General features: G+C 54.9%; 1 protein-coding gene across 1 annotated transcript in view; it reads left to right on the plus strand.

The window, feature by feature from the left end:
* Positions 1–274: 274 nt before the first annotated feature.
* Positions 275–24,789, plus strand: part of ACTL8 (actin like 8) — a 57,448-nt gene continuing 32,933 nt past the window's right edge. The window contains exon 1 of the mRNA XM_036219101.1: positions 275–337. The gene's annotated coding sequence lies outside the window, so the exon portion shown is untranslated. The remainder of the gene's footprint in view (positions 338–24,789) is intronic.

The raw sequence follows: 24,789 nt of genomic DNA on the forward strand, positions 1-24,789 counted from the left end.
CGTCTCAGCTCCAAATTCACCCTTCTTGCCTGCTGGCCGAAAATGGATCTGGGCCCTTTAAATTTGTTTCGCTGCTGGCTGGCAAGCTAAGCTTCGCCAGTAGAGGGCGCTGGGGAGACCCGCAGCAGGAAAGGCTCTGCTTCCTGGTTTCCATGTGCTCGCAGTCAGGCAGGCTCCTGCAGCCCGTCCAGCGCCCAGCAGTGCACGGTGGTGGTCAGTAGCACCCAGCGGCCGGCAGCTCCCCCAGCACCTCTTTTAGGCCTTTTGGTAGTGGGGTGCCTCTGGTGAGACAGCTCCTGCGAGCAGCTTTTGTGACATCGTCCAGGGCAGATTTCTGGTAAGTTCCCCGGGTCTGATTTCTAGCAAACCCCACTGGGGTGGCCCCAGACCTTTTTGCCATGCAGTGAGTTCCAGCCACACCTTGTTCAGCAAGTTATGGGTGTCAGCTCCATGTGGGCACTGCCTTCGGGGCTCTGCCTCAGCCTTGGGGTGGGGGAGGTGGCTCTTTCTTAGGCACTCCCTCAGCCTTGGGCGGGGGTGGGGTGCTTCCTTGGAGCTCTATTCAGCCCATGTTGGTACGCTTGTTCTTCTGGGGTTCTCTGTCAGCCCTAGGGGGGTTTTCCCTCGATACTGTTCTCTAAAGTTCTCTTTTCTCCTTTCTAGCCCGTCCCCTGTTTAATTCGGTCTCCCGTCAGAGTGAAAAATTCTGTGTGTGAAACACTCTTTCACATCACCGCGTCGTTTCTTCCTCCCGCTCAGTTGCTAAGTGATTCACATTGTACGTATGGGTCAGAGTTCATTTATCCGTTCTCATGTTGATATCCTCGGTTTGGGGCTGGTAGGATCGTCGGCTATGCACCTTCGTGAACAGACAAGCCTTTTTGTGTGCTACGTTTTCATTGCTCTTGGAGAGATACTTCCATGGGGTTCCTTTGTGAAGGCCTGGCTAAGGGGCTTTTCCTTTGTCTAGGGGGTGCTGAGGCATTCCTGGGAGTTTTGTGGGTCTGTTTGTCATAGCAGTGGTGGGATTCGAGGTGGGACACCAGCTTTCCTGTCCCCAGATGAGGGTGACAGCTTGGCCTAATGACTCAGGGCGCGCGACTTTGCTCCATCATCGATTTCTGAGTCTGTGATATGGGGTGTTCACGTGCACCCATAGGACTGTTAACGGGACTGAGAGGGGTAACGCCATGTCGCGTGGGCCGGCGTGGGAAAGGCTCATAGCGCGTGGCACCCGACACACTGTTGTTATTAGGAATTTAAGCTGGGACACCCCAGTTTCTCCTGGGCACCAACTGTTATGTGTCTGGAGGGCTGGGGAAGGGTCTCTCACCCTGCCCAGAGGCACCTCTGGGCCCAAAAAAGGCGGGCACAGCTGCCCATTGATGCCCAGTGCCTGGTGCTTTCCCATGCCTTCTTGTGGTTTCTCTTGGAGGAGTGGACCAGCAAGGTGGCCTTGGGTGCTGGGCTCCTTGCCCAGCCCCCTGAGAGTCCCCTCAGTTGGCACCCTGCCAGTCTGAACCCAGAACTGCTGCACCCCGGCACGTCAAACGGCCGTGATTAGTCAAATAAAATTTCCATGTGTCGAGGAATTGATGAGTCATTCCTGGCTGTGAAACTGATTGGAGGAGACGGGTGGATACGGGGGGCACGTGCTGTGTGGCACGTGCTGTGTGGTGGTGATGTACAGTCGTGAGTTTTAAATAAGGCTGCGGGTGTCCTTATTGGAGTGAGCCAGGTCCCCACTGGTGTCTGGGCCGGAAGTGGCTGGGCTGGTGGGGGCGGGTCCTTCACTGCAGACGGAGGAAGAAGAAGGGCCGCCATACTCGAACCTCGGGAGTCACTGTGGCATAGAGCAGATGCTTGCAAAGGGCCTAGTGCCTGGCACAGCGCAGGTGCTTAATGGATGCGTGTTTCTGCTTTTCCTGCTTCTTCCCTCCCTTCTTCCCCTGGGGACCGAGCCAGGCTCCTGGACAGAGGCGGCTCTCTCTCTGGGTCAGGTTCTTGCTGTCGCGGACTGTGTGACCAGTCCACGTCACCTCGCTGGGCCTCTCTAGCATCGTCTTTAAAATGAGATAATTAATTATGCAGTGTCCACTCCAAAGGAACACCGGGAGGGAAGATTTTTGGGCACGTGGTCCCAGCCTCGTTCTGCTATGAGTGTATGGCTTTGCTCAGTGCCTGACTCACTTTAACCCCTCAGTGTCTGGGGACGGAGGTGGCATCGTGGGTTCTTCCCCATCAAGGATGGGAAGGGTTTGAGGGCTGAGGGGCTCGTCCGAGGTCACCTGGATCCCAGGTAGTCCTGCTTTCCTAGAAGGATGTGGCTTTAGACGTCCAACCCCTGACCTTCACCCTACTTGAAATGCTGAGAGTAAGATTGCACTTTGGGGGCAGACATGGGCTCCTGGTGGCTAAGACAGGCCGGTGAGGTAGGTGGTCTTGCTGGAAGGGACTCAAACATAACTGCGGTCCCAGGACCGAGGGTGGAGGTGAATTACCTCACCTCGGAAAGAGCGATTCGCGATTCACAGGATCCAAACCCCAAAATGCAGGGCCCGGGTCCGAGGATCTGAAGGCACACAGCCTCCTGACCGCTGGGCCGCTCTCTGCCCCTCCCTACCTCTCCTGCCCACTTCCCCATCAAGCACAGCATGGCCCTCACCTCTTAGGCCCTTTAAAACCATGGGCACGTGGCCGGGCTCCCACTGCTGGCTTCACTTTCGTTCCTTAGAGCCAACTGTTGAAAAGCCCACACCTGTGGCCAGGAGCCGTCGGAATTCAGTCCTCCCCGGGCCCCTGCTCACCTCCCAGCAGGTACCTCTCGCCCTGGGTCCCCCTTTCTCTGCCCAAGTGGGTTGAGTGTGACTGTTTAGCCCTGGTTTGCACTGTGTCTGGAGTGCCCTGGCCCCAGGCTCTGGAGCCAAGGGCGCTGGGCTGAGGGTGAGGAGGTGGGGGCTGGCCAAGCAGGGGGCCGCATTTGAGCCAAGTTGCACGAGAAGCTGAAGCCTCTGGACTGGTTGTGGACTGACTCGCTTTAACCCCTTCCCCTGAGGCCCCGGACCGTGGGTCCCCCTGACAACTGGCTTCGTTGGAGGAGAGAACCCGGCCACGTGGGGCTTTCAGCTCTGCTGCTGGCCGGGTGATCTGACAGGGCCTCAGCTTTTCTCCCTGTGAGCAAGGACGATTGGGTGGCCTTGCAGGGCCTGGTCCTCCGAGGACTGGCACCTCTGGGGAGTGGAGGCTTTTGGGGCTGGAGTGAGCCGAGTCTCTGGGGTTCTCTCCCTGGCACCGTAGGGGGTGAAAGAGCCTGGGACGGGCAGGCACCAGGGAAAGGCGTGGGGCCTGCAGGCTCTGGAACAGCAGGGCTCTTTGTCTTTGGATGAGCTTCTGTCCCGCCGATCTGGGTTTCCCGGTGGGCAGTGAGGGCCCACGGGGCTTTGTCGGTGCAGCTCCCGTGCTGGTCCGGGGCTGGGCCAGGGTCCTGGTCATGCTGCCCCTTCCTCTCTTCCCTCCAGCCTCCCATCTCTTGTGACTTCAAGGCGGCAAAGGAGCCGTCATCAGTCCCGTTTAATAAATGAGGAAACTAGCTGGGGGTTTGGGTGGGGATACAGTCGGTTTCAGGTCTCGGAGCTCAGACTTGCCGTCAGTAAGTTCAACGCTTATTTATTGAACATGCCGTCTTATGCCAGACGCTGTACCAGGAGCAGGAGGCGCAAGGACAGCCAGAAAGCCAGCCCTCAGGGTGCCTCCGGTTGGGCGGGGTGACAGCCGATGAACAAGCAAACACACTGAAAAGATTTCAGACAACGATCAGCACTGTGACTACTATGCGATACTTGCGATGGGGGGGTAGAGGGGGTGCTGTGGTCTGTAGAAATTCCCCCCTAAGGAGATGCGGTTCCTGGTTCCTCATAGGCACGTGGATCCCCCCGCCCCCAGACTGTTCTCCTATCTCAGACTTGGGGAGGATTGGATCCTATGCACCTGGCTTCCTCCCCAACCTCCACCCCCAGGCAGTGGGAGCCCCCAGGCCTGGAGCCCGCAGCTCTGAACTCCCCTGGTGCCTCGCCCTGCCCTCCCTTCCCCATCGCTGAACCGCACGGTGAGGCACCCCGGCCCCTCCCTCCGCTGCAGCCAGTGGCCCTTGCTGCGAGCCTGGGAGGTCGGTCTGGGGCGTTCTCTGCCGAGAGGATGGCTTGGACCTTGTTGAACGAGGTGTGGCTGCGAATCCCTCTTCTGCTTGGAGAGGCTCTTCTAGGGACAGACAAGGTTTTCCTCTTCCCTGTTCCTTATTAGCCAGAGGCCTTCTCCATGAGAGGGTTTCCTGGACTTCTAGGTCCAGGTTCCTGCCTTGGGCACGGGAAGGCGAAATGCAAAATGCTCCTTAGTCTTTCCCCCAATCCACCCCTCCCTAGAGAGGCACAAGAGGTTGGGAGCCTTGGAGCTGACGAGATGTGGTGTGTGGAGTGGTGGGTTTGAGATGAAGCCCTGAGTCTTGCCAGCTGCCCACCCGGTCAGTCTGAGCCTCACTTTCCTGTTTGCTAAATGGAGGTGGTGACCTCACAGGGTGGTCACCAGGGTTAAATGAGACAGCGATGCCGCTCATGTTTTCTGTCATGATCATCGTGATTTTTGATAATGTGTCCCAGGCCCAAATGGCAAAGGATGGAAACAAAGCCACATGGGGTCGAGCTGAGCGAGGCCCAGGAAGCGAGGCAGAGCTTGAGGACATACCAGCCCCTTGTGGGACATCTGGCTGGTCCCTCCCCTTGATGGGCAGCTGTGGGGCTGGCCTTGGGTGTGACCCTGTGGCTCTCCTTTCTGAAGGTCCTTTTATCTTTCCCCTGTCCCCATAGGCTTTGCAGTTTAACAGCATCCCCTTCAACTCTGGAACTTTTTCTTGACCAAAGGAAAGAAATGAACCCCTTTTAGTAGGAGGCTGAAAACCCCCATCCTATTACAAGCTCTCTGAGGGCTTTTGTGGGCAAGTGGGTGACTATGGCGTGGTCCTGCCCACGAAACGTGTAGGCAGCTGCTGTGATGGAGTTAGACATGGGAGCGCAGAGAGTATGCTACTTACCCAGCGCGTGGGGAGCCATAGGGAAGGCTTCCTGGAGGAGGCTATATCTGAGTGAAGAAGGTTACATCTTTAAACACTGATAGAAGCCAGGCAGATAAGTGGCTCGAAAGGAGGATACATTAGGAGGCAAAAGGGCCCCCTGAGGCAGGGATGCCCTGTGCTTTGTGGTTGCTGAAGGGTCAGATATGGGCTGCGGAGTGGAGAGCGTTGAGGTGGAGGAGCCAAGTTCCGTGGCCTTGAATGTCAGGCCACAGAAGTCGGATTCCATGCCAAAGGTCATGGGTGCCAGGAAAGGTCAGAAGCAGGGGAACCGCAAGGTCAGGTTGGTCTTTAATTGCTTTCCCAACTCTAGCCCAATAGTTTTGAACCAGGATAATTTTGCCTCTCAGGGGACGTGTTGTTGTCACACCTGGGTGGTGGAGACTGCTGCTGGCATCTAGTAGGCAGAGGCCAAGGATGCTGCTGAACATCCTAGAGTGCACAGGGTGGTCCCCATGGCAAAGAAAGACGGGGCCCCGGATGCCAGGAGTGCTGAGGCTCAGCAGCCCCCTAGCTCCAGGCCTGGCACATAGTTGGCTCTCAGTAAAGGTCAGTTGAAAATCTGGGGCAGGACCACTGAAAATCGGGAGTTGCCTTCCACCTAGCATGCCGTTGCTTCCCAGTACCCTGGTAGGCGGGGACAGGACCGTTAGAAGATTCTGACAGGCAGGCTCCAGTCTGGGTCCCCTCGGCAGGGGCAGTGCTCCAGGGGACCCCCCACAGAAGCCCATCCTGAGGCCAGGGTCTGCTCCAGCCTCCTCCTCCTTGCCTCGGCCACATGCTGCTGACAGTCCACCAGCCCCACTTGGTATGCAGGCCCCGTGTGGCCTGAGAGCCTGGGTTGTAATAGCTGAATATTTCTTTAAAAAAATTCTGCTCGTCTCGAGGCCCTTATTCCTCCAACTCCGGTCTGCCTGGCTCCCCGGGGGAGTTCATGCAGAAAGTGATGTGTTAACAGCCCGGGCAGCTTCTCCCTGGCCGGCTCTCCACTTAGCCTCCCGCGGCGAGGGCGGTGGCCTGCCTCCCTGCTCGCTCCCCGCACCCCTGCTCTAGCCCTGAGATGGTGCTTGACTTCGGATGCTGGTGTCCAGGTGGTGGGGGGCTGGCTGGACACCAGATATCAGAATCCCCCTGCGAGAGGCCGCCTCGTGGGAACTTTCTGCAGCGTTGGTGGCATGAGCCGTGGGCACCAGGGCCACTGAGCTCTGCCGCTCTGCTAGGTTATGTAGTCAGTCATTTATTTGCGACTCGTCTGGCTACCCCACCTCTCTGCGAGAGAAGTGAACGGAGGCCCTCCTGGTTGTTCTGAGGACAAACCCACCCCCATCGCCCCCACTCTCCTGCCTACTTCCTACTCCCGACTCTTTTTTTTAAAAATTTTTTAAATTAATTAATTAATTCAATTAAAGAAATTAAAAAAAAATTTCCCCCCGTCTCCCCCTCCTCTCCCTCCTCCCCTCTCGTAACTACGAGTCTGTTGTCCATGTCCCTGAGTCTCTGTCTGTCTGTCCTGTTCCTTCATTGCTTTTAGGTTTATATCCCACATAGAAGTGATGCCGTGTGATTTTCAGCGTTTTCTGTCTGGCTCGCTTCGCTCGGCCTGATTATCTCGCGGCCCGTCCATGTCGTCGCAAACGGCGGGGTTTCGTCTCTTCTTGTGGCCGAGGGACGTTCCATTGCGTATATGTGCCTCGTGGGATGCTTTGGTTGCTCCAGTCTTGTTGCAAAATGCCTTGCGTGCTTAGCACGTGCGGGGCGCCCAGCCTGCCTTGTTTGATTCAGGCCTCGCGAGCACCCCCTAATAATGGTCCTGCTGTCATCTCCCCCAGTTTATAGACGAGGAAGCTAACACTTGGAGGGGTCACTTGCCCGCGGCAGCGTCTTTGCTGAGTGGTGACACTGGGGTGGTCCGTCCTTCCAGCCCTTGCGGGCGTCCTGTGACTTCCCGTCAGTGATATCACAAGGAGCAGGCTTCTTCTACGGGGTCGCAAGGCAGGGTGGGCTTCCAAAGTGAAAACTTCCCAGCAGTAGGCCGGCCTGCCTCAAAGCGGGATGGGTTTTCTAGCGAGGCGGTCAGCATCCCATCGCTGGGAATGTTCAAGCAGGGGCCATCGTTCACATGGGACAGAGAGAACCCTCCTCAGGTGCGAGGGGCTGGACCGGAAGGTCTCTGAGAGGCCTTCACCTTCGGGGATCAACATCCTTTGAGCCTTGAATTCTCCAAGCCTTAGAGGACATGACATCAGTGCCCCGGTTCTCAGGATGAGGAACCGAGGCTCGGAAGCGGGCATTTCTGTGCCCAGGTCGCTCGCTGGTCCCACTTCTGCCTTCCACTGACTGCGGGTGGCCAGGTACAGAGCAGGTCACTCTTTGTGACTTGCTTGGGGGCGGCACGATGGCAGTGTGCTTCGATCTGGTTAAATAGTTCTCTGTCCATTCTGCTGAGCACCCACTGTGTGCCAGGCCCTGGGGACACAGAGCTGAGGGGAGAGGACTCCTGCCCTTGGCGGGCTCACGCTTGAGTGTGACGAGCAGGCGCGTTTACTTGCGGTTCCGAAGCCGCAGATGGAAGCCCTGCCCATTCTCAGGACTGCAGAGTCAGTCCTCAGGGGTAGGGTAGGGGCTCTATGTTTTGTCAAAAACTTCCCAGGGGATCACAGCTGAGGCTCTGATTCAGGAACCAGGCCACGTGACTCTCAGTGGGCCACTGCGCAGCGGTGGGGGCCCAGCTCGACGGGAGGTGGGAATGCTGGGGTCCGGCACTGGTGGAGAGACGCAGGCACTGGACGCTTTGTCCGTGAAACCCTGTGCCGAGGGCTGGGTGAGGCGGCCTTCCTCTGCCTGGCTCCCGGGGCTGGGTGTTCATCCGTTTTAGTTCACTGTCTCCCAGTGGCTTGGGCAGGGCCTGGCGTGGAGGAGAAGCTTACAGGATGTTGGAGTTACTTCATCAGGGAGGACCGCTCCTCCCTGCCTCCAAACCCACGGCCTGTGCTGGAGCCCTGGAGACCAGACCCTGTGCCGAGTGGAGAGCCTCACAGTGCAGCAGGTCCTTGAATTACCTTGTTTGTTTCAATGTTTTGTTCTAAGGTAGATGAGATGCCGTAGGAAGTTAACTCTTGTTTAAGTCAATTAGCCTACGGTAAAACTGGTTTTGTTATTAAGGTTGCAGAACCTGTTGACGGTAAGTGAGGACTTACTGCAATCCCATGAAGTAGACACAAGAATTACACCCATTTGACGGAGGAAGACACTGAGGCCCAGGCCCCTCTCCATAGTGGGCCCCTCACCATCCGTTGGGTCTCAGCTTAAGTGTCACTTCTGCAGAGCAGTCCGCCCTGAGCCAGTTACACGGCCTTCATCCTCCTTGCTTCCTCCAGAGCAGCTACAAATGCCTCGTTTGTCCTCTCGTTCCCAATCATCCCTGCTCCCTGGAGTGAAGGCCTCGCAGGACAGCCTCTGCCTCCTGGTGGGCATGGGGAGGGCAGAGCCAGCCGACCTGGCTTTTGACACCAGTGTTCGCAACCACGAGGCTTTTCTGCCTCTCGTGAGTTCATTAAATGACAGCGGCGTCCTTTCCAGGGAACCCCGATATGAGGCGGAGGTTCCTCCGGGATCATCATCCCCTAAACTCCCAGGGAGCTGAATCTCACCCCAGGTTTTAGATCAGCTGAAGTTCACGCAGCCAGCCCTCCCAAGGATAATTACTGTAATTTCCCCTGAAAAACCCTCCGCTTTTGGATGATATTGTGACCGAAATGTAAGAAGTGATGACACTCCCTGCCCTTGTAATTGAGGCTTCAGAAGCGCTGCCAACATCTCCAGAGGGAGCTGGTGCTCGGCACACGTGTCGGAAGTGTCACCCTTGAACTCTGGCCTTTTGACTTTGTGGCTGTTCTGCAAATACAATCATGGCTAGTGGGTGGGGCATATTAATTCACTGACCCCCCCAAGGTTGTGTTCCCATCTCTGGTCCAGGTCGGGGCCTCGTGGCAGCCCCCTGAGCTGGGAGGGATGCTGGCCCCTGACATTATCGGGCAGAGGAATTGCGTGAGTCTGAAGAGCCAGAGCTGGCTCGAACCGGGGTACCTCCTGCCCCACGTGACGTGCTCTCTCACTGTCCCCCATCCCTTCTGCTCAAAGACCCCATTAGAGAGGACCTCTTGATGGTTCTGCCATCCAGTTGAAGTTTGTTGAGCAATAATAGAAGCAAAATTCATAGCCTCAGACACTGATGGCTCATCGCCCGCCTGGCATCCGGAAATGCAGTTAATCCCCCCAGCAGCCCGTGGGGTGGGGGCTGTTAAGAGGAGGCAATGGAGGGACGCTGACCCAAGGGCAGGGATGTGACAGAGCTGGTACTGGGACCCAGACAGTCCCCAGGTTAGCTTCTAACCATCCCGCTATCCGAACTGTTCAGAGTCAGCACTCCTTTGGGGGAGTTTATTAGTTTGTCCGTTCATTCATGTATTCGTTCATTCAACCAACTTTGTTTTTGGGTCCCTGTTGTATGCCAAGCATTGTACCAGGTGTTAAAGATTCAATCCTGAACAGAACAAAGTTCCCACCCCCACGAGGCTTCCATTTCAGGTGGGAGAGACAAACCACAGCTGACAAATAGTGCAGCCTCAGGTCGGGAGAGCCGTGGAGAAATATGAATGGAAAGTGGGTGCAGAGTGACGGGAGAGGAGAGTGCTCGGGGCAGATTCAATGGAGCCCTGAAGGAGGCAAGAGGCGAGCCATGAGAACAACACGGGGAAGAGGATCCAGGCAGAGGGAGCGGCATGTGCAAAGGCCCTGAGGCAGGAACGTTCAAGGTGTGCTCGAGGACTCGCAAGGTGGGCGGTGGGAGGCGAGAGATAAGAGCGGGGAGCTGCTGGGCAGTGGTGGGGGTTCGTGCAGAGGACTGATACATCGGACTCCGCTGTCGAAGGTGGGCTGTAGGGGGCGAGGCAGAAGCAGAGGGACCTGTTTGGGGGCCGTTGCAGTGTGCAGGGGACAGATGAAGCTGGCTGCTTAGATGTGGCTGGGTCTAGGGAGCCTCTTCTTGGAAATCTCTCCTCTTGCCTTTCCTTGCTCAGCTGACATCTGTGCATTCTTCCCTCGTGGCTGAGACCTTCCCTGCACTCCTGCTGGGGAGAATCTGGCTTCTTCTCTGCCCATGGCCCCTGGGTGCTACTCTTTTATCGCCGCCGGGCTGTCTTGTCTATTATTCTCTTGGCGCGGGGTCAGCCCTTTGCTCTTTGGTTAGTGAATGAAGATCCATGTTTACTGTATGATCTGCGCTTGCCGTATTTATACTGCTTAACGTACTCAACTTTTATTTTTGGCATCTGCAGAAATAGCTGCTTTCTTTGTAATCTGTGCAATTACTTTTCATTGTTCCATCCGTCCATCCATCCGTCTGTCTGTCTGTCTGTCTCATCTGTTTCAAACAAGAGGCACCACCCTGGTTGGCTTCTTGGCTCACTTGGGTTCTGTTAGCTGACACAGGGGAAGAATTAAGCTGTGTGACTTAATTTAAGCCATTGGCAGCTTGGCTTTTTCCTGAAAGCAGGAGGGTCTTGGCCTCTCTAGCTTCACAGACGTGGTGCTCACGTATCCCTCCGATGGGACTAAGTGTCTGTGAGCATGGTTTTGGGAAATGAGTGTGAGTGAATGTGTGTGTGTGATGTGGGGTCTAGAGAATCAGTCAGGGCTCGCCGCCCCCCGCCCCCTGCCCCTCTGTCTCTCCACCTCTTACTTCCCCCCAAACAACGGGCTCTCTCCATCTGCAGAAAGGAAATTGATGAGAAGGAGGCTCGTGGAATCTGAGGTCTGGCTGAAGGATCGTCTTGGAAAATCCAGGAACCCCAAACCCTCTGGGACCCCACCAGGATGGGTGACCCTAGCCAGCTTTTAAGGATCTTGCAGGATAGAATTCCTTATCCTTGGAGAGAGGGGATCTAGCTGATGGGGCTTGGGACGCGTGACCAGTGCTGGCTTGGTGGCATTCGGGGCCTTCGCATGACCAGTAGTCCCACCAAGGCTGCATTTGGGAGGGGAGGGTCCGTCCTGGAAAGGAATTTGGGGGTGCTGGTATCAAAGGAAGAGGAGGTGGGTATTTAGCTTCCACAGATGCCTGCTGTCCCCCCAAAATATCTCCAAGATGTGTGAGCTGTGTCCTGGACCTTCAGGATGCTAAGGGCAGGTGATATCACCCGGCAGAATGTTAGAGAACAGGACCAAATTCCTCCGAGCGCGCGAAGGAGCTGAGTTCAGACTGGACAGAGGTTCCTGGGTCTGGGGAGCTTGTGGAAACTCTGGGTGCGGCTGGGCCTGGAGGGTCGGGTGGTCTCGAATCGGAGGGGCGGGGTGAGAACAGTGCCCTGAGTGAGGCTCGCGGCTGGGGCAAGGCCGCAGAAGCTGGGGCGTGCCTGCTCGGTTTATCGGATGAGGGGACCAGCTGGTGCAGGGAGTATGCCTGGAGCTGGAGGCTAAAGATGCGATGGCACACCAGGCATAGGAGGGCGACTGTGTCCGGCTGGGGTAGAGCAGCGCCGGGGCGGAAGCAGAGTTCAAGGAATAATAGGATGCGCTGCTCTGGCCGAGCACCTGCTGTGTGCCTGCCACCCTGCTAAGCACGTTGGTGCGGCCTTATCTGACCCGCACAGCGATCCTACCTGATAGTGCTGCTATTACCCCTGCTACTCAGATGAAGAGATGGGGCTCAGAGTGGCTAAGTGACTTGGCCAAGGTCACACAGCAAACAAAGAGCAGAGAGGGGATTTGAACCCAGGCCTGGCTGATACTCTCCACAATGATTAGCCGTGAGGTCAGGGGCAGCCTGCTGACCTGTCCTGAGCTACTGCCCTGCTGCTTTTTCCCTCCAGCCTTTTCTGCTCTGTATTCCTAGGCAGCTTTGAGCATGGCCGTGGGTAGGCAGGAGTGGCAGAGTGTAGAGGGGCTGGGGGGGGGGGGGGGTCCGAGGAGACTTCCTCCTTGTCCTCGCAGAGATTTTTTCCCCCTCCCTCCCTTCTCTCTGCAAAGAGCTGGAACAAAGCTGGCAAAAATGGTGTCAGCAGAAAAATCTAATTTTCACCTTAGACACGTTTGCAACTGACAGATATTAAACCAGCTCCTCTAGACTTTTCTTCCAGACAGGTCTGAGCTGAGTCCCGCCCTGAACACTGGGAGACCAGCTCTGTCGTGAATTCTCTGTCGCATTTTTAGGCGGGATGTTTCTCCCTAGGCCTCAGCGTTTGCACCAGTAAAATGGGGGTGGCGTCACAAATCCAAGTGCCTATGGGGGCCCTCCAGGAAAGACACAGGTGTGAAGAGGGCCAGGTGCAGGAGAGAAGAGAGTGCTGGGGAGGGAGGGGCATGGCAGGCAGGTGCCTCGCCTGCAGGGCAGCCCCTGGTCACGGCCAACCAGTTGTTGCTAGGTAGGGCCACCATTGCCAGATCTTTAGATTATTTTCAGAAAACACCAAACATAAAATAGTTCAAATTTTAAATGTTAGCCCCTTATTTAGAAAATTTGGGAAAGATCATATTGGCTAATAAAATAGCTTCATGGGTTGAAACTGGCCTGTGGGAGCAACTCCTGTGCTGTATTATTTGAATTTCTTCCAGCCAGATGGGATGTGGCTACATTTAAAATACAAATAAATAAAAGTCAAATATTTCCCTTCTAGATGTATTGATTTGTATTTATTGATGAGCTCTGCAACTTCTAATGCGCACCTAAGCTCAGAGTTAATAATGGGGCACAAACCTCTTTGAGAAACTTTAATTACAGATTAGAAATCGCGTGCCCTGTGCCTCTCCCTTTGGATTTCTCCTGCCTCTAATGTCTATCCTTAATCCTTCCTGCTGCAGACCTAGCCTAGCCTTGTTTCTATGGTAACTGAGTATGCACCCTTCTCCCCTCATTGTTGGATATTGAGAGAGAGAAAAACTGGGCGGGTGGCCTTGAGATTTCCATAACCTGGACAACAGTCCTAGGGACTTCGACTTTCTACCTCTGCGAGATTGTGGACGAGAAAGGTTTATTTGGAGCCAGCGGGCAGCCTGAGAGCAAAATTTATCGGCTCTCATAAATTTTTAGAGACCTCTGGCAAGAGCTACTGACTTTATCACATCTGCTGCTGTTCCCAGTCTTGAGGGTACCGTGGATCAATTTCTTTAGAATCTACGGGGCAATGGGTTTATAGTCCCTTTTAAGGGTGGGCCAATAGGGGAGCCGATAGGATTAGAAGAGAATCTAGGGGTCATAGTGGCCCGTGATCTGGCCAGTGATCTGACCATGCACAATGATATGAAGGGGACCTACAGGCAGGGGAAGGAGATGGTTCCACGGGGGCTGTGGGGTGTGAACGCTCAGCCCTGGGCTCTGGCCAGGGAGAATTTGGGAGTGGGCCAGACACAGAGATGGGAGTCACATTGCATGGCTTCTAGTCCTGGCTCCACCATTGTGGGGCCACGGGACTCAGGCAATTTACTTAACATCTCTGAGCTTCTATCTCCTCGTCTGTAAAGTAAAGATTGTAGTAGCAACCTCCTCCTAGGTTATTGTAAGGATTGAGATCATCGTGTAAAGCATATAAAATAGGAGTCTGCAAACTTTTTCGGTGAAGGACCAGATAGTAAACATTCCAGGCTTTGTCTGCCAAACTCCTCAGCTCTGCTTCTGTAACTTAAAAACAGCCAGAGACAATATGTAAATGATGGACGTGGCCGTGTTCCAATAAAACTTTATTTATAGACACTGAAATTTGAACTTCATATACTTTTCATGTGTTACAAAAGAGTCTTCTTTTTCTGATTTTTTTCCCGACCATTTAAAAATACAAAAGCCATTCTTAGCCCACTGGCCATATAGAAATAGGCTGTGGGCTGGATTTGGCCAATGGGTCACAGTTTGCTGACCCCCGGTGTAGAGCAGTAATGCCTGTTAAGTTGTTCATTAAATATCAGTCAACGATATTACCTTTATCTTCGTCATCATTCTATTCATCCTGAGAGGGTGGGTCAAAGGCAGTAAAATATTTGGCCCAGAAGGAGATGACTTGGGCCAGGGAAAGAAGGGGACATCATAACCGCTGTCAGGAAGGGAAGATGGGGTTTGTTCTATTATTCCAAACAGCGGCATCCTCTGGGACTGGTGGGCAGAATTGACAGGGAGATGGATTTTGGCTCTGAGGCCCCTAGCAGCTAAAATTGGAACAGACCGCCTTGGGCGTAGTGAGCTCCTGTCACTAGAAGAGCTCTAGCCGAGGCCAGATGCCCCCGATGCTTGCCGTGGGGAAGGCTGGCTTGCTGGATAAAGGGACACTTAGGAGCTGGGATCCAAGCCGGGTTCCTGCAGCTTTGGCTGGAGCAGGGGAGGGGAGGTTCCTGTTCTTCAAGGTCCCTCTTCCTAATTCCCAAAGTACCTTGCCCTCTTCCTGGCTTCTCAAATAATCCAGTGATGTGTATGAGGCTAGCATTGCCCCCATTTAACAGGTGGGTGAGCTGGGGGAGAGGGGATGAGCTGGACACCTGGCTAGATCTGCAGGCCAGGCGGGGAGGCGTGGCTTGGTGCAAACACACAGACTGTGGTCTTGGACCTGATTCAGATCCCAGCTCTGCGGCTGCCTGCCTTCGTGATCCTGAGTAAGAAAAGTCACTTAATCTCTCTGAGCCTCAGTTTCCCTCTCTGGAAAGTGCAGGTATATGATCTCTGTGACAAGGCGGGTGTGAGGATGAAATGAGTTGAGTGTGAAATGCCAAGCACGGTGCCTGACGGATTCTAGGTGTTCAGGCAGTTCTGACGCCTGTGCACTGTCGTCCTGGCCGCTGGTCCCAGGACTGCTGGGGTGGCCTGGGAGGGTCAGGGGAGGCCATCTGTCCTTTGGGACACGGCCTGCCCTTTAGCAGTTTGCCTCCTTCAGTGGTGCTGGCATTTTTAGGGAGGGAATGGGCATTAGGAGGCCGTAACCGCAGCCTGGCCAGAACATCCCTGGGCCTGGAGGGAGGGGAGGCAGAGTCTGGGCTGCCCATCGGCCCAGCCAGTGCGGCGGGGACCTTCTCTGCTGAGACACAGAGACATGAACGCTGGGCAGGGAAGTCTGGGGTCCCCAGGGTGGCCTCCAGATGGCCCAGTAAATAGAAGTGGGTTTTCTTCCTGCACATGTGGGGCTGTGCCCGCTGGGGACTTGGGGAGGGAGACTGTTGGGAAGGAGGCCTGGGGGAGTGGGTGGGGCCTGGCTGTGCCGAGGCCCATGCCCACAGGCAGAGGTGGCCCAGGGTCATCTCTTCGCTTCCTGCTTCGTGTCCTGAGCCCTCTGCATGGGCGACTCACATCGAGGACCTCACAGCCACAAGGAGGGAGGTGGAGAGTTGGGATTTGAACCTGGGTCTGATGGCACAAGCCTACACTCCCCCAACCCAACATCCCCACCTCTTGGCACCTTTGGGCTGGCGTCACAGTCCACGGGGTGCAAGGAAAACCCTGATGATGACAGGAGCCAACATCTTTCAGGTGGTCATTATGCGCCAGACGCCGTTCTAAGTCATAGTGTACAAGAGCAAATGTGCTCACGGATGTGTCAGTTTTGTACCCTCACAACTTCCCTGAGCTATTCCCATTTGACAGATGAGAAAACCGAGGCACAGAGAGGTTACGCGCCTTGCTCAAGGTCACGAAGCTAAGCCGTAGAGCTGGCGGTCGAACGTAGGGATTCTAACTCTGAAGCCTTTTCTTGCTTCATCGGACTCTCCTGCCTCCATCGGACACAGGATAGGTGAGCGATGAGCATAAAAATCCAAGGCCGAGGGGCAGGCACGAGTTGATGAGATCAGCGTGTCTGGACCCACTCTGGACTTTGCGTTCCCTCTGTGCTGGGGACGTGACCCTCCACCGTGCTGCCCTTGCCGGCAGGGTGGTTTGTGCACGTGAAGAACAACCCCTTCTGCTATAACATTATAATGTATGCCTCAGAAATCACCGCGCAATGCAAAATTGCACAATGAAAACCACAGCGTTTATGGGGAAAATGGGGTTGGGGCATAACACTCAAACACTTGGTCAGTGACACGTAAAAAAAAAAAAAAGATAGGAACCGAATAAATTGGTAGCCGAGTTTAGTCCATGTTTAATGGTTAAGAACTCCATCAAGTACCATACTTAGTTTAGTATTTATCTTGAGAAAACCTGAAGTTTGCTGTGGGAGTGTGTGCCTGCTCTGTCTGCTGGCCCCTGCCCAATTCCCACACCTTCTGCTCTGTGTGCAAAGGAAAGAGAACAAATGAGAGAGAGAGAGAGAGAGAGAGAGAGAGAGAGAGAGAGAGAGAGAGAGAGAGAGAGAGAGAGAGAGAGAGAGAGAGGATGGAGAGAAAAATACAGAATAGACCTGAGGGGAAACCGAGGGGAGGGCACAAGGTCCCACGGCTGAGTGACAGAAGGAAGGTTGTGGGAGATCAGGTGGATGGATGTAACCCCAGGCGTGGCTGGGTGGGACTCATTGTCCCTGTGAGGTGAGCGTATCTTGTGTATTCCTATGTGGCTCAGGTATGGGTTTCCTGTTTACCGAGTATATCCCATGGACGAAATCTCGTATAAGTCAACACAAAATTCATGTAATGCTTGGGTTGTTCCCTAATAACATGGATTGCATCGGAACAGATTTGCATTTTCAGAGCACGTGCTATTGCAGAATTGAAAAGTCAGGAGCTATGAGACGTGGGAGGGTCTTTTAAATTAGGACTGCCTTGTAAGATTCACCTCACCCCAGAAGATGGGCTCGTCCTTCAAAGTTCAGGGCCTATGGTGGCAACAGGGACTTGAGTGAGGTTGACCCTCCCCTGAGTTCTCTCCCCTCACCAACCCAGTAACTGGGATTTCAAACCACCATGCCAGGTTTTCTAAAAAATCCCGACCCCACCCATTATTTGTGGGAGAGGCAATGTGGAGGGTATCCGTGCAGTGACTTGGCTATGAGTCTACAGATCTAGCAAAGAAGCCGTTCATGCAGAATCATGCCCGACCTGGGAGAGGGGCCACATGGGGTGGGGGGAGGTGGGCAGTGGTGGCTACGCATCCCCAGCAACCTGGAGCCTTTGCCGTTTGGCCAGTAAGTCCCGCATGCTGCAGGTAGCACTATGGGGACCAGGGACTCTTCCTCTGGACAGGCCCAGGAGATCTAAGAATCCGCTTTCCTTTGTACCAGGGGGCCTCCGTGTGGGTAATGAGGTCTTGTGAGTAGCTTCTCCTTGGAGCAAAGAGGGGGAAAAAAAAGATTGCCTGGAATTTATTAGTCTAATTACATTTTCCTAATGCGGTTGACCCCCGCTCACAGCAGTGTGCTTATCAAAGCCGCAATCACACCAGCATTATTGGAGTTTTAATAAGAGTCAATTGGTTATTGTCCTTGCTGCGTTGGACACGGCAGACGTAATCCCTGGAGCCCCTTGGGGAGGCCGGGAGCTTGCTTTCTTTGCTGGAATATTATTTACATTAATAACCAGGATTAGGGACTTGTTTTACGCGTTTAGCAGAAGCAGAGCAATTCTTTGTTCAGGCGGCTCCTGGCTGTCAGCTGAGTGCCCCCCAGTACCCTCTCTGAGTCAGGAGAACCCCAGGCTGGGAGTCGGGCTCACCAACCCCACACCTTGCTGTGTGGGGTCTGGCAAGCCCGTCCCTCCCATGTGAAATGAGAGGAGGACCCCAGTACTGACAGTGAAGTGAGAAGGCCCAGGAAGCACTTTCTTAGCATAATAAATGCTGCCTGTTTCCGAGATGGCCAAATACAGGGGCAGTGGTAGTGAAGCCCTTCCCCCCCCCCCCCATGCAGATGTGTATTGTGCCTTAGAGTCTAGCAGGATCACATCAGAATGAGTTTTTCCAAAGTGCCAGGTTCTGCCCCGGTTACTCTCCGTGGTGTGGGGGAGGGCGCAGTCTCGCCTGCTGGAGAAGAGATGGGACCTCAGGGCGCTGCCATCGGCTGTGTGGCTTTGGCACCATTCTTGACCTCTCTGTGCCCCAGTTTCCCTGTGCGTAGAATGGGGATCGTAAGGGGATCCCTCTCATCGGGTTGACGAGAGAGGACTCCGTGGAGCAGCAGTCCATGCGAGGTGTGGAGGACAGAGGTCAGCCGCCACGGGGTTAACAGGATTTCTCAGTAAAATGGAGGAGATGATGCCGCCTTTTCAGGGCTTTTCAGGGTCGCTGAGGCTGTGGTGGGATTGCGTTTATGTGACGCCTGGCGTGTCAGGAGCGGCCTGAGATGCGGGGGTCATTGTGATGGTCTCTCAGGTCTCACGGTGACTGACCCCGGAGATGTCGCTTTGCTCGATGAGGACAATCACACGTGCGTACTGCAGGTAGATAGCTGATCGGGAACTAAAGGCTGGGGTTCCCGGAGGGCAAAGCTGGGCTTATCTGGCGCTAATGGGGGCAGGGAGGGGGCGGGGCCGCACCCATGACCAAGGACCCAGACTCCTCAGGGATGATGGCTGCCTGCATTTGGTCCTGGTCCTGCACTTCTCCCGTTTTGCTGGTGGAGGACAGCCCTGAGCTGTGCTGCCTTGCTTCAAGCCACGCGGAGCGCCTTGGTTTGTCACCTCCTCAAATGTCAGAGCTGAGCGTGGCGGAGTGCTCTGTCTTAGTCACCGCCATGTCCTCAGGGCCAGACACAGTGCCTGGCGCATAGTAGGTGCTCAGTAAATATCCAACAGTCAGTCCTACCTGCATGTTGCTTACAGTATGTCAGGTGGCGATAAGTGTGATGGGGAAAAATAAAGCAGGTTTTGGGGATACTGGGGAGTATTTAGGGAGATGTGTGATTATAACTCCCCAGGGGCCAAGGAAGGCCCGCCGAGAAGGTGCCATCTGAGTAGAGACTCCAAGGGAGTACAGGAGCAAACCACACAGGTCTCTGGGGGAACATTATTCCCTCAGAGGGAACAGCATGTACAAAGGCCCTGAGGTAGGCACACGCCTGGAGCGTGTGAGAAACCAGAAGGGAGCTATGAATCCTGAGTGCAGTGAGTAAGGGGGATCGAGGATGAGGGCAGAGCTGTGCCCGCTATGACAAGAGCTGAGGGTGCCAGCATGGGGTGAGGAGAGGGTCTTAGAGCTGGGACAGGAGAGTCTCTGGACAGTGCGGGGAAGTGCCTGGTCTACCTGGAGGCATCAGGGAGGGCTTCCTGGAGGAGGCATTGCTTAATGAGAAGCCTCTGGAAGAGGAGCAGTTACGTGGGAATCTAAGATGGGGTAGAGGGAAGGTCATTGCAGACAGAGGGGCACAGAGATATGAGTGCAGTGGGCTTGAGAGACCCAGGAAAGTTCCATATGACTGCCATGTGGGATGAGAGGCTGAGAGGAAAAATCGTGGAAGGTCTCGCGCAGACTGATGATGGAGTGACCCCTTGAGCATCTATGGGGTGCACCTCATGTCATCTCTAGTCCTCAGCTCAGGGAGTAGCTGTCATTATCTGAGGCACAGGGAGGTGAGGTCACTGGCCTGGGTCACACAACCCCCTATAAATGTCAGGGACAGGTTTTGCACCCTTAGCCTCTTCTCCCCAACCCAGAATTGTAAACTGCCCCTGAGAGCCACAGGGAACCACAGAAGGCTTTCGAGCTGTGGACAGAAGCTCGGGATGCGGGCGGCATGCAGGCCCCATCCGGGCGGCCTTTATCCTGATCCTTCCGCTGGCTCTGGCGAGAACTGTCCCCTCCACCAGGCACTGCCGAGACCTAGAAGATGGCGAAGATCATGGAATCAAACCACTTCCTGCGTCAGCCCGTCTGGGGCCGGCAGTGCCTGGAGCGGGCAGCGAGGTCTCCTGTGTCGGTCGGAAACATGCCTTGCCCCCTTTCGGAGCCCTTCTGCTCCCCCTCCCGCCCCCCAGTGGGATGATCAGCTCCGGGACTTGGCAGGGAGGCTCCCTGTAGCCTGGGAGCGTGGACGGCTGCTTCTCCCAGTCCCCATCTCTCCAGACCAGACTCAGTGTCCTTCATAAACGCCTCTCTTCCCTTCTTCCTGCCACGTGTCCCTAAAGGCCTCGTTTCCTCGCTCAGGGAGAGCGAGCGCCATCTGCACACTTGCTTGGCAGTCTCGCGTGTGTTCTTTTGCCCAGCTCAGTTGTAAGGGTTTCAAATAAGACTGGTTTTTAGCACCGATCTCCAGGGCGACCTCACTTTTTACATCTTTTCTTCCAGAGGGGACCACTTGCCCCTATCTTCTGTTTCCTGTTTCTAAGCCAGTAACCTAACCACAGCAGAACAAGCCTGGCTTCTAGAAAATGCAAATAACATGCATGTTGTGCAGGGTCAGAACTCTCAGGAAGTCTAAGATTCCACGTCCTGGTTCGCGAGGGACCTCGTAGCCTCTCCAGAGTGCTTACTGGTTGTTTATGTCACAGAAATGCCACCTTCCTCCACCAGTGACTTCTGTGCTTCCAGTATTTCTTGCTCGGCAGAGTGGCACTTGAAATTCTTTATCCCAGGGCCCCGGGCATGTGTCTTCCCCACTTCTAAGTGTGTCCTGATTCTTTCGCTCATGCCACCGGATAAGCGCATGCCCAGAGGCGGAAGGCGGCCCTCGTATCGGAGATCCTTGGTGGGCGAGAGCAGGTGTGGGAGGGGGCTTGCATCTGGTGCGCCCGCTCTGATAGATGGCCGTTGCTAACCGGAGTGCAGGATGGAGAGACGCCACACTGCGCTTCTGCTCTGCGGGAAGGACATCGAGGATTGATTAGCGATGTCTGCCACACCATGCGGGAACACAGAGGGGGCGCATTTGCTAGCAGGTGCCTTCTGAGGCCGGGGCCCTCTCCTCGTGCCTTTTCTTCCTGTGTCACGTGGTGTGTTCCGGAAGTGGGCATCATGGGTAGTGGTGCCCATTGGCTGCTTTGAGGGCTGAATGGGAGACAGGTTAGTCTCACCTGGTTTTGGGGAGCAGCTGGGAATTGCTCCATCCAGAGACATGTGTTTATCCAAAGGCTGGTGCTTCTCCAACAATAAGCCGTGCAGCGACCTTAGGCCGAGGTGGGCTGAGGCGAGCAGGAAGGCTTTATCCGGGCACCAAGCCTTGAGATTCTTGTGGCCTTGGTGCAAAGGGCTTGCTCTTCCCTCAGTGGCGTCTCACAGGGCAGAGGGGCTGCAAGGCTGAAGTGTCCTGGCTGTACCCCAGAATGTCCTTCAGGCCCCTGGGTGGTCGGGGGGTGGGGGAGGAGCACAGGGCCAGGTTTTCTACCAGAACCCATGAAGGGGTCCAGGCTTAGCTGTTCCCACGGAGCCCCTGGGTCATCTTTTCTTTCCTCTCTGCATCAAAACTAGAACCGATGCCCAGTCGGCTGCAGGGGCATCGTTAGCCGTGGCTGCTGGTTCAGAGAAGGGCGAGTTTCTGGTGAAATACAAGTCCCAAGGACCCGGGGATGCTAAGGAGCAGAGCAGCCAAAGGAAGAACAGCTTTCCTGGGGCCCAGTCTGCCTCCTAGCTCCAAAGCTGTGCCGTGGAGTTGCTCTATGGCTTTAGCCAAATTGCTTCTCCACTCTGTGACCAGGGAAGGGGGATGACAAAGGTCTGAGAGCCTTTTCTGCTCTGACTGTGGAAAGGGGCCGTCTTGGGCACAGCCACATGCCTGGGAGCCGAGGCCCGGCGTGGCGGTGCGTCCCCAGAGCCCGCTGTCCTGGATGTTGCTTGCATGCTGCAGAAGTGCCAGTCTTGAGTGGCCCGTGGGGAGATGACAGAGGGGCCGATGACACAGACCTCCTCGGGGTCAGGAGAAGCTGGGCATGTTTCTGCAGGCCCACCTCTCCCCAGGGCCGGCTTGGCTGCAGGCGGGGGAGGGCGGGCTCACGGAGAAGCCGCTAGTCGTGGCCCCCTGCCCGGTGCTCCCTTCTCTGCCTCTCCAGCCCCCATCCAAGTACACGGCTAAGACCCCAGCTAAATGATCCCCTTCTCTCCCATTTAATTCTTGCCCTGCTGTCTGGATTTGGCTGCTGTCAATTTGTGAATTCAGGGAAGTCCCTTTTACTTTCTGTTCAGATTCCCCATCCATCAGGTCCTGGAAAAGAAACAGTGCTTGTGTTACTTGGGCCAGGCCAGGCTGTGCTGCAGTAATAAATATGTTTTGAAATCTCGGTGGCGTAAATGACCAAGTCCAGGTCTTGTCCGTGCAGTCCGAGATGAGCGGCTGGCTGTCCAGCACGGCTGTTTTCCACGTTGTAGCTCAGAGATGCAGGTGGGCCCAGGGCTCCGCCATCTCCACATGGGGCCTCCGTGGTCACCGGTCATGGGGATACGCATGGAGATGGCTCAGTGCCTTTTAAAAACCTTCAACCGGAAGTGATCACTTCTGCTTGCATTTCATAGGCCAGACTCGTCTCCTGGCCCCACCCGGGCTGGGAAATCAGTCTTCTATGTGCCTCGGGAGAGAGACTGGGTCTGGGTGAGCCCTAGATGCTCCTTCACAGTCCATGAGTCCAAAATGAGTTAGAACCCCTGGTTTTGCGACTGGCAGTAGCCAAGAAGTGGCATTAGCCTGGACAGACCTTGCAGTGCCTCCCACATCATATTAAAGGTGGAAGCATTGAGGTCCAGAGAGGGCCGGTGACTTGCCCGAAATGGTACCTAGTCTGTGGAGGGACCAGGAGCAGGTCCCAGTGTTCCCACTGTCCAGCGCTGTCCTTTCCTCCTTCCTGCTGTTTGGTCCCGCTGTGTGATGCAGGCAGGGGCGGGGGTGGCATTGCCGGGCCTCTTGTGAAATTATTTTAAGCCCTTGGAAAGCAAATTAGAATTTCAAACCATCCAGCCCTCTCGAAAGCAGACTGGGGGTGTGTTAGAAGTAATTTAATTTTTACTTTGTTTTATTAATAGGGTGTGGGAGGGGAGGGGAGGGTGTGAGTTGTGGCTGAGGGTGCTGGCTTCAGAGGAGGATTGATGGACCCAGCCAGTACCGAATCAGGAACATTGGAGAAGGCGGGGGAGGGGCTGGGGGGCGGGCAGAGAAGAGGCAGCTGCGGGAGTGGAGTGTTGGGGGTGGGGGGGGGTGGGGGGGGTAGGCGGTGGGCCTCTGGTCTGCAGGCACAGATTTGGGAACTAGTGGCTCATATGAAAGAGAATATTCCCTGGGGCCTTCGATTTCTTTGGGATTGGGGTTCACCTGGGCTGCTTGAACAAATTCATACACTCTGGGGCTTAAAACAGCAGAAATTTATTCTCCCGTAGTTCTGGAGGCCCAAAGTCTGAGATGAGCATCACTGTCGAAATCAGGGTGTCGACAGGGCCACGCTCCCGCCAAGGCTCTGCGGGAGGGGTCGTCACTGCCTCTTTTAGCTTCTGGCAGCTTCCGGTGTCCCTTGGCTTGTGGCAGCTTCACTCTAACCTCTGCCCCTGTCCTCACATGGCCTCCTTCATGTGTGTCCCCTTGTCCATCCTTCCTCTTATAAGGACACCAGGAACCTAGAAGTCGTTGTAGGGCCCAGCCAAAATTCAGGATGATGGATTTATCTGAGATCCTTAACCAGTTACAAAGACCCTATTTCCAAATAAAGTCATATTCCGAGGTTGTGGGTGGACGTGAACTTGGGGGGACACTATTCAACCTACTACAGGGGCCATTCGAGGGTGGCCTTTAGGAGGGTGCGTAAAATTCAGTGTGGACATTTCCCCCCAGAAAAAACACCTCGCTTCCTTTGATCTGTCGGAGCCCCTGAGATGAGGGAACGGCGCTCTTACAGGACACGTCTCTGTTCAGTGGGACCACTAGACAGAGGAAAGGTAACAGACGTACAGATACGTGGGGGGTCTGGAAAAGGGGCCACCAGTGAAGGAGCCTGACGGAACGAAGAGGAGACAAGCGGAAGCACCCTGGAGGACCTGGGACCGTGGGCCGTACCCCTCAGGTTTTTACGAAGATGAGCCTCTCAGATTCTTCCCCAAGAAAACGTGCATTGTAAACACACCTTTGACGCAGGACTCCAGGGGGCGTGTGCCTCGCCCTCCCCAGCACACCTGCCAGACGGTGCAGACGGCTCAAGCTGGATTTCTTAATTAGGAGGCCGTGGGTGGAGGTTATTACATCTGCTCCTGGTTTCAAGGATAATAAGAAATAATATGGGGGAACGTGCTCCCTGCCTTTAAAAGCTAAATTACTTATTTCGTGTGTGTGTGTGTGTATTGCTTTGTGTATACACACACACACACACACACACACACACACACACACACACACACACACACAAAGCAATATTGCCTGTCCATGGCTGGAGAAACCGAGGGAATGCCGATAAGCAGAGGAAAGAATATCTCTTTAGTGTGACTACCCACAGATGGCCACGGGGACTGGCGTGGTCTCTGACCTTCTGAACCTCCTTCTCTGTATCTTACTTGACACAGAGGGGCTGATCATTTATGAAATAGCGAAGCTCACACTTTAACCTGAAGTACTGAATACCGTTTCAGGTGAGGAAATGCTGACGAAGCATCCTTACTGAATGCACAGGATTCTGGTGTCTGGAGGTCCCGTCACTTAACCTACTGTTGTAGGACGAGCTGCCCTGTTTCTTTTCCGTTTTTTTTGTAAACAGCTCCGTAGTGGACATCCTTGCAGTTTCCTTCGGCGTGTCTGCGTCTGGAGGGGGAAGTATGTTGTAAGCCCTAAGCTGTAGAGCTCTTTATGGATGTCCTTGTTTCTAGA

The sequence above is a fragment of the Rousettus aegyptiacus genome, unplaced genomic scaffold (genome assembly GCF_014176215.1).
Source record: "Rousettus aegyptiacus isolate mRouAeg1 unplaced genomic scaffold, mRouAeg1.p scaffold_m13_p_1, whole genome shotgun sequence".
NCBI classification, from domain to species: Eukaryota; Metazoa; Chordata; class Mammalia; order Chiroptera; family Pteropodidae; genus Rousettus; species Rousettus aegyptiacus.